General features: G+C 46.5%; 1 protein-coding gene across 1 annotated transcript in view; it reads left to right on the top strand.

Moving 5' to 3' along the window:
* Positions 1-2,731: 2,731 nt before the first annotated feature.
* Positions 2,732-9,394, top strand: part of MDGA1 (MAM domain containing glycosylphosphatidylinositol anchor 1) — a 561,871-nt gene continuing 555,208 nt past the window's right edge. The window contains exon 1 of the mRNA XM_068232696.1: positions 2,732-2,766. The gene's annotated coding sequence lies outside the window, so the exon portion shown is untranslated. The remainder of the gene's footprint in view (positions 2,767-9,394) is intronic.

The following is a 9,394-nucleotide window of genomic DNA, read 5'->3' as shown; positions in this document are numbered from 1 at the left end:
GTACTGCTTCACACTGACACACCAAACTGTTCACTGAACAGAACAGGTATACAGTGGCGGGTTCACTGAACAGAACAGGTAAACAGTGGCGGGTTCACTGAACAGAACAGGTATGCAGTGGCGGGTTCACTGAACAGAACAGGTATACAGTGGCGGGTTCACTGAACAGAACAGGTATGCAGTGGCGGGTTCACTGAACAGAACAGGTATACAGTGGCGGGTTCACTGAACAGAACAGGTATGCAGTGGCGGGTTCACTGAACAGAACAGGTATACAGTGGCAGGTTCACTGAACAGAACAGGTATGCAGTGGCGGGTTCACTGAACAGTACAGGTATGCAGTGGCAGGTTCACTGAACAGGTATGCAGTGGTGGGTTCACAGTACAGGTATGCAGTGGTGGGTTCACAGAACAGGTATGCAGTGGTGGGTTCACAGAACAGGTATGCAGTGGTGGGTTCACTGAACAGGTATGCAGTGGTGGGTTCACTGAACAGGTACGCAGTGGTGGGTTCACAGAACAGGTATGCAGTGGTGGGTTCACAGAACAGGTATGCAGTGGTGGGTTCACAGAACAGGTATGCAGTGGTGGGTTCACAGAACAGGTATGCAGTGGTGGGTTCACAGAACAGGTATGCAGTGGTGGGTTCACAGAACAGGTATGCAGTGGTGGGTTCACAGAACAGGTATGCAGTGGTGGGTTCACTGAACAGGTATGCAGTGGTGGGTTCACTGAACAGGTATGCAGCCAGGGACAAGCTAAGCCTAACTAATCTTTCCCTATGAGAGAGAGTGTGCAGCAGCTCGCTCTACTCTCACTAATGCAGGCACACGAGTGACCGTAATGGTCGCCGCTGCCTGCCTTTTAGTAGGGGGGGGGGGAGTGGCTCCAGGGGCTAGTGTAGCCTAATTGGCTACACTGGGCCTGCTGACTGTGATGTAGAGGGTCAAAGTTGACCCTCATGGTGCATTACGGGGCGAACCGAACTTCCGCAAAAGTTCGCCTGCGGGACGCGAACGCGAACCACGGAAGTTCGCATGGAACCGTTCGCAGGCGAACCGTTCGGCCCAACTCTACACCCAAGATCGCTTCAGCTTGAGTTGACGAACAGATGGCCGGACATTCTCCTTCAGGATTTTTTGGTACACAGTAGAATTCATGGTTCCATCTATCACAGCAAGCCTTCCAGGTCCTGAAGCAGCAAAACAACCCCAGACCATCACACTACCACCACCATATTTTACTGTTGGTATGATGATCTTTTGCTTAAATGCTGTGTTACTTCTACGCCATATGTAACGGGACACGCACCTTCCAAAAAGTTCAACTTTTGTCTCGTCGGTCCACAAGGTATTTTCCCATAAGTCTTGGCAATCATTGAGATGTTTTTTTTTAGCAAAATTGAGACGAGCCTTAATGTTCTTTTTGCTTAAAAGTGGTTTGCGCCTTGGATATCTGCCATGCAGGCGGTTTTTGCCCAGTGTCTTTCCTATGGTGGAGTCATGAACACTGACCTTAATTGAGGCAAGTGAGGCCTGCAGTTCTTTAGATGTTGTCCTGGGGTCTTTTGTGGCCTCTCGGATGAGTTTTCTCTGCGCTCTTGGAGTCATTTTGGTCGGCCGGCCACTCCTGGGAAGGTTCATCACTGTTCCATGTTTTTGCCATTTGTGGATAATGGCTCTCACTGTGGTTCGCTGGAGTCCCAAAGCTTTAGAAATGGCTTTATAACCTTTACCAGACTGATAGATCTCAATTACAGTACTTTTGTTCTAATTTGTTCCTGAATTTCTTTGGATCTTGGCATTTTCTAGCTTTTGAGGTGCTTTTGGTCTACTTCTCTGTGTCAGATAGCTCCTATTTAAGTGATTTCTTGATTGAAACAGGTGTGACAGTAATCGGGCCTGGGGGTGACTACAGAAATTGAACTCAGGTATGATAAACCACAGTAAAGTTATTTTTTAACAAAGGGGGGCAATCACTTTTTCACACAGGGCCATGTAGATTTTGAGTTTTTTTCCTCACTAAATAATAAAAACCATCATTTAAAACTGCATTTTGTGTTCAATTATGTTATCTTTGACTAATAGTTAACGTTTTTTGATGAGCAGAAACATTTAAGTGTGACAAACATGCAAAAGAATAAGAAATCAGGAAGGGGGCAAATAGTTTTTCACACCACTGTAGTTTACATTGTTCAAAAGCTGTTATCAGAGTATCAGGACAGGCAAAATAAACCTCTTTAATTGTGTCATTAGCTAAAACTGAGGGAAGGGATAATAGACTAAATTTTAGCAATGGACTCTTCCAGAAAGCCCCTGTATTTTGCACCTGTTGGTTTGGTCTCCTCAGTAAAAAGATTGACAGTGGAAGAGGTAGGATCTCTGTCTATGCTCTCTAAAACTAAAGTTAATTTATCTGGTGTAAAAGTTATGATATATATCCATAATAGTTCTGTAGAATGTAAAGAGTTATATGTGTGCTTTTTAGCAGCCTGTAGGCCCTGCAGCACATGCTAGGCTGAGTAGATGATGTTAGAGAGCCATTTGCTCTTCCTGAAATGGCTGCTATATGTAAGACATGCAGTGTTTCACATCACCCTGCTGTAATATCTCTGTAAATTATTTTCTCTTGTTTATTTTTCTGTATTCTTTGTTATATATATCCTGTAACATGTATGTGGGAATTTAATATGACTGTCTGTTATGATATAGGTGGGCTGGTGGCCACTATCCCAGATAGAGTCAGTGTTTCCCTGTTGTCTTACAGGTATGTTGCTGTTATGTCTATGTTATTGTTCTATGTGAAATTTACTATACGATCACTGTTTTATAATATTTTGTTAGTGCTAGGATTGACTGTGGAAGAGGTAGGCTGGTGGCCTGGCAGTATCCCAGATAGTGGCAGTATTTCCCTGTTGTCTTACAGGCTCCAGCCAAGTGCACTCCACCTCAATAAAGCTTTAAAACACAGAAGGCCTGAGTGTCATCCCTTTCAGTCTACTTGGAGTTTATGCTGGAGGATAGTGTTGTCCGGATCATGAACGATTCGGATCTTTGATCCGAATCTCTTTTGTGAGTCGAATCATCTGAATCATCAAAATGAGTGATTCGGATCACAAAGGGGGTGGGGCCAGGAGCGGCACGCCCCCCTCTCAGCAGGCAGCGGGACCCTGGAAGCAGAGCAGAGATGGATCGCTCTGTTGGAGGGGACACAGCCTTGCAGGGACAGGTAAATCAGAGAGAGGGGACATGGGTGCCACTGCCAGATATCTGTAGAGCACACATACTGGCTATAATGTGCTGCTCAGCGTGCTGGGCTAGAAGGGCAGGCACTGTGATTGCAGGGCAATATGATCCTCCTGCACTGCTCTAAACAGCTGCACTTCACTTCTGGGAATGCTTTGGGGAATGCTTTCTTTCACTGTGCAACGTTTGCATACAAAGTATACAGATGAACGTATAGGTGAAATATATGTAAAGCATATGATTGCAGCATGTGGGTATTGTGTGCAAACAAACATTTCTGCTCTCTGCTCGTCCCTCCTCCCTTCTCTGTCCACTCCTTGCCCTCTCTCCATCTTCTCCCCTTCTCTGTGTGTCCACCTCCCCTTCTCCTGTTCTGCTAGTCATTTCACCCCTGAATGCTTCCCTAGTAAAATGATCCGAGATTCGGATCAAAGATCCGGATCTTTTCAATGATCCAATTCGAATCATCCGAATCATTGAAAAGATCCGAACTTCCCATCTCTACTGGAGGAGCTGGTGGCCGAGTGAGTGTGAAAGCTGGAAGTGTTGCAGATGATGTAAGAAAGAGAGAGTTACATATGCGCCAATGTAACTTTATACTATAATACTGGCCAAGTTTTTGCTTCAGGTAAATAACATTACTAACTGCAAATTTCTAGCATTTTCTGCATGGTTCTGGTCCAGTTCTGCATCAGTCCAAAAGCTTTTCAGGAACAGCAGATCTGCTCAAATGTCAGAAGTGAGGAAGTGACCTCATCACCAGCACATACCTCCCAACTTTTTGAGATGAGAAAGATGGTCACTTAAGCCACGCCCCAACACACCCCTGATTATACCTCTTGTCACGCCCCCCAGCGCAACCCTAGTCACGCATACCATAAAGATTTCATAAGAAAAATATGGTGTTTATAATTCAAACCACACTGGTCCTTTCTATCCTGGTTCATTTTCCTTCATATTAATATTTTGAAATTAGTAATATATCAATTTAAAAGATGAGAATAAAGTTTAGAGTCAATCAAATGCATTTTTAGTATAGAAATATATATATATTTACATAGAAAGAGGGGCAAAGTCTTGAAAGAGGGACAAATGAGGAGGAAAGAGGGACAGGACTCCCAAAGAGGGACTGTCCCTCCAAAAGAGGGACAGTTGGGAGCTATGCCAGCAGCGTGAGGCTCGGTGGATCACAGCTCATCAGATCTCGCAGATCTTCTCCTCGGCCAGACTTCCTGCTGATGATAATGACTATGTAAGTGTGACATTACTGATGTTATTGTGCCTTCCAGACTGTCACCGGGAATCTGCAGCCAGCAGGGATTTATGCCGGTGATCAGTCCCTCGTTTGGAATCGCTGCCCATTATCACTCAGGAATCCTAATTTACTGCTACTATAATGGTGGCCTCCGTGAGCATAAATCTAGCAGAACTTCTTGTAATGATTCTGAAATGTGCTTGTAACAGGAGAGCCCAGGACTTGCCTGATCCCGGCTCTGGCAACGTTCCCCTCACTTGTCAGGCAAGATGGTGCGAGGCCTGCAGACAGGGAGAGCCCAGGACCTGCCTGATCCCGGTTCTGGCAACGCTCCCCTCGCTTGTCAGGCAAGATAGAGCGATGCCTGCAGACAGGGAGAATCCAGGACCTGCCTGATCCTAGTTCTGGCAACGTTCCCCTCACTTGTCAAGCAAGATGGTGCGAGGCCTGCAGACAGGGAGAGCCCAGGACCGGCCTGATCCCGGTTCTGGCAACGCTCCCCTCACTTGTCAGGCAAGATGGAGCGAGGCCTGCAGCCCGTGGGAGCCCAGGACCTACCTGATCCCGGTTCTGGTAATGCTCCCCTCGCTTGTCAGGCAAGATAGAGCGATGCCTGCAGACAGGGAGAATCCAGGACCTGCCTGATCCTGGTTCTGGCAACGTTCCCCTCACTTGTCAAGCAAAATGGTGCGAGGCCTGCAGACAGAGAAAGCCCAGGACCTGCCTGATCCCGCTTCTGGCAACGCTCCCCTCAATTGTCTGGCAAGATAGACCGATGCCTGCAGACAGGGAGAGCCCTGGACCTGGCTAATCCTGCCTCTGGCAACACTCCCCCCCCCCGCTTGTTAGGTAAGATGGAGCGAGGCCTGCAGCGGGGAGAGCTCAGGGCCTGCCTGATCCCGGCTCTTACCACACTCCCCTCGCTTGTCAGCCAGATAAAGCGATGCATGCAGACAGGGAAAGCCCAGGACGTTTCTGATCCCGGTTCTGGTAAAACTTACCTCACTTGTCAGGCAAGATGGAACGAGGCCTGCGCCAGGAAGAGCCCAGGACCTACCTGATCCCAGTTTTGGCAATGCTCCCACTGCTTGTCAGACAAGATGGAACGAGGCCTGAAGCCAGGGAGAGCCTGGACCAGTCTTATCCTGGTTCTGGCACCACTTTCCCAGGCTGCAAGCCTCGTTCCATCTTGCCTGACAAGTGAGGGGATTGTTGCCAGAACAGGGATCAGGCAGGTCCTGGGCTCTTCCAGGCTGCAGGCTTTGCTCCATCGTGCCTGACAAGCAAATAGAATATTGCCAGAAGTGGGATCAGGCTGGTCCAGACTCTCCCTGGCTTCAGGCCTCCCTCCATCTTGCTTGACAAGCGAGGTTAGTGTTGCAGGTCCTGGGCTACATGCCAGAAGCTGGAGCAAATGGATCTCGGGAGACCCGACAAATAGTTTCAACTTTACTCACACATGATCAGAGATGTAGTGGGGTCCTAGGCAAGGTAATAGATTTGTAGTAGATCTCTCTTATGGACCACAAGAGAGATCTACTACAAATCTATTACCTTGGTAAGTGGGAGAGGTCAAAGAATGTGGCAGGTGTGCCTCTTAACACCCACTAGGCCCCAGGCACCTGTCCAGATTGCCTGGTGGATGATCCTGCTCTGCACAAATAAAAAGGAAAAACGCAAATCAAAAGCGCTGTACAATAGCTGAAAGTAGATTGTACAGCGCTTCCAATCGCTATACTAGGGCTAAGATAGAGTGACCAGATTTTTGTTGGTTCAACCTGGGACGATGTTGAGGGGAAAGGGGGTCGCGCGCCGAAAAATGGGGGGGGGCCTAAAATGGGTGTGGTCATAACATTGTATGGGCGGAGCTAGCATAATGATGTAACAGCGAGAAATAAGAAGGCAGTGTTTACGCCATGGAGGATTCGCATCATGGGTGTGCAGAAACTGTGTGATGCTACTTAATAGTATACCGTAACCCCAAAGCAGCAAACATAGCCAACTATGACCATTAAATAATAAATGCAGCAACAGTTACCCCAGACACCAGAAAATAAACGCAATGTGGGCAACATGTCGGCACAAAATAAACGCATTGCGGGCAACATGTCAGCACAAAATAAAACGCAATGTGAGAAAAATGTCAGCATAAAATAAACGCAATGTGAGAAACATGTCAGCATAAAATAAACGCAATGTGAGAAACATGTCAGCACAAAATAAACGCAATGTGAGAAACATGTCAGCATAAAATAAACGCAATGTGAGCAACATGTCAGCACAAAATAAACGCAATGTGAGAAACATGTCAGCATAAAATAAACGCAATGTGAGAAACATGTCAGCACAAAATAAACGCAATGTGAGAAACATGTCAGCACAAAATAAACGCAATGTGAGCAACATGTCAGCACAAAATAAACGCAATGTGAGCAACATGTCAGCACAAAATAAACGCAATGTGAGAAACATGTCAGCACAAAATAAACGCAATGGGAGAAACATGTCAGCACAAACGCAATTTGGGCAGCATTTCACCTGGAAAAAAAAAAGCATTTACTCACCTGTCAGAAGTTTCCGGCCTCTGGCGCGCTGCTCCCGGGACCATCTTGCTCCTCCTGCAGTCTCCCGCGCTGACAGGCAGAGCAGGGCTACGGCAAGATCGCGCCCGAAGACCTGTACTGGAGACACAAATTGTCTCCAGTACAGGGCTTCGGCAGCCATCTTCCCGTAGCCCTGCTTGCCTGCCGGAACGGAAGAGACTATGCAGGCTGGAGCGGGGCTGTGGGCAATGAACTTGCACGGCGTCTACAGACGCTGCAGCTAGTTCATACAGATACAGTGACCAGAGTCCCGAGGCCGGGACGTCCCGCTGCTAAAAGCGGGACGTTTCCCGGGACCTCATGCAGCCTGGGACAGCGCCCCCCGAAGGCGGGACCTGTCCCGGGTAAAGCGGGACGTATGGTCACCGTAGCTAAGACCCCGCCCTGCTTCGTCCACACATACCTGGAGGAAGCTCCTCCCACACGACAAAATAACAATATATTCAGAAAAGTGCGTCCATAGAGCTGAGGATCATCCTACGCTGAAGAACTGACACATCATCTACTGATGGATAGCTGACTTTATACAATCAAACCTCTTCATATCATGCCAATATATATTGCCCATTTTATGGATGAATTTTGGCGCAGGAAAGCGTTACAAGGATATTAAACTCCAGAAATACAGTATTGTAGCACAAAGGATTACAGCTGCCAGCATTTTCATAAAAAATTCTTAATCCAAATGCAGAGAAGACATCGATAAATAAAATGATGAGATCTGACAAACTCTCACACTTGAGGCTCATTCTCTGGAATTATTATTATTTAGTATTTTTTATAGTGCCAATATCTTTCACAGCACTGTACAGAGTATACAGTATAGTCTTGTAATTTAAAGGATACCCGAGGTGACATGTGACATGATGAGATAGACATGTGTATGTTCAGCCCTTAGCACACAAATAACTATGCGGTGTTCCTTTTTTTTCTTTCTCTGCCTGAAAGAGTTAAACATCAGGTATGTAAGTGGCAGTTCCTGTCTGAGTCAGGACTTGGTCAGACTACAGTGTGACCCTCACTGATAAGAAATTACAACTATAAAACACTTTCCTAGCCAAAAATGGCTTCTGAGAGCATGAAAGAGATAAAAAAGGATCAATAGTTCATAGATTTTAGCTCTGGCATACTTCAATGAATGTGTCATTGAGCAAAAATGATAAAACAGTAAAAACTTAAAAAGTAAATTTAAATATAAAATAAAACTGTGTTATATCTTAAAAAGTCATTTTTAGGAGAAGGAGGATAGATACAATTGTTTATTTCATTAGTTTCTTTTCACTTCGGGTATCCTTTAACTGTCCCTCACAGGAGCTCACAATCTAGTCCCTACCATAGTCACATGTCTATGTAGGTATCGTGTAATGCAGGAGTAGGCAACCTATGGCTCGGGAGCCAGATGTGGCTATTTTGATGGCTACATCTGACCCACAGTTAGGGGTTGATTCACTAAGCTACTCTGCTCAAGCAATGCAGCTTAGTGTGGCAGCGCAAGTAAAATTTTCAAAGAAGGCACCTTACTGCTGTAGCATGCACTACTAACTCACTAGCGCTCCCCCAATACTAACGGCCGCTCCATTTTTCCCACCCTGGATCCTGTCAAGTCCAGTGACTTTGTAGGACGAGATCCCTGCACTTTGAATGGCCCAATAGGCTGCCTGTCACTTGACAGGCAGCCTATTGGGCCAAAGTGCGGGGATCTCATCCTGCAAAGCAAATCAACCCCTAAGTCAGCTAGCAAATTGTACAAGCTATTAGTCAGTATTTCTCCTGCCTGGCTCTCTGGGAAATTGTTGATGTTTCTGAAACCTAAGAGAAGCTGATGACTTGTCTGACACTTATGCTGCCAAGAGGATCAACTGTATACACTTAACCATGGCAAAAGGGACGTGAGCCCTCTGCTGCGCATGCACACTGTGCCAGTTTGAAACATATTGTATGGCTCTCATGGAATTACATTTTAAAATAGGTGGCGTTCTCTCAGCCAAAAAGGTTCCTGACCCCTGGTGTAATACATACAGTATATCATTGTCTTCAGCCAATTTAGGGGGAAGCCAATTAACTTATCTGTATGTTTTTGGGATGTGGGAGGAAACCAGAGCGCATGGAGTAAACCCACACAGACATACAAACTTAGGGCAGATGGCCCTGGCTGGGATTCGAGCTGGCGAGAGCGCTAACCACTACGCCACTGTGAATGACATCACATGTCACCCAAACTCCCCCGGCAAGTATCCTACCCATAGGACACTTGCAAACATCTTTCTGTAATGCCTGGTATACACCATGCA

This window comes from Hyperolius riggenbachi, chromosome 4 (assembly GCF_040937935.1).
Source record: "Hyperolius riggenbachi isolate aHypRig1 chromosome 4, aHypRig1.pri, whole genome shotgun sequence".
Classification (NCBI taxonomy): Eukaryota; Metazoa; Chordata; class Amphibia; order Anura; family Hyperoliidae; genus Hyperolius; species Hyperolius riggenbachi.
The sequence above is the reverse complement of the archived record's forward strand: the minus strand, read 5'-3'. Positions and strand labels throughout refer to the sequence as shown.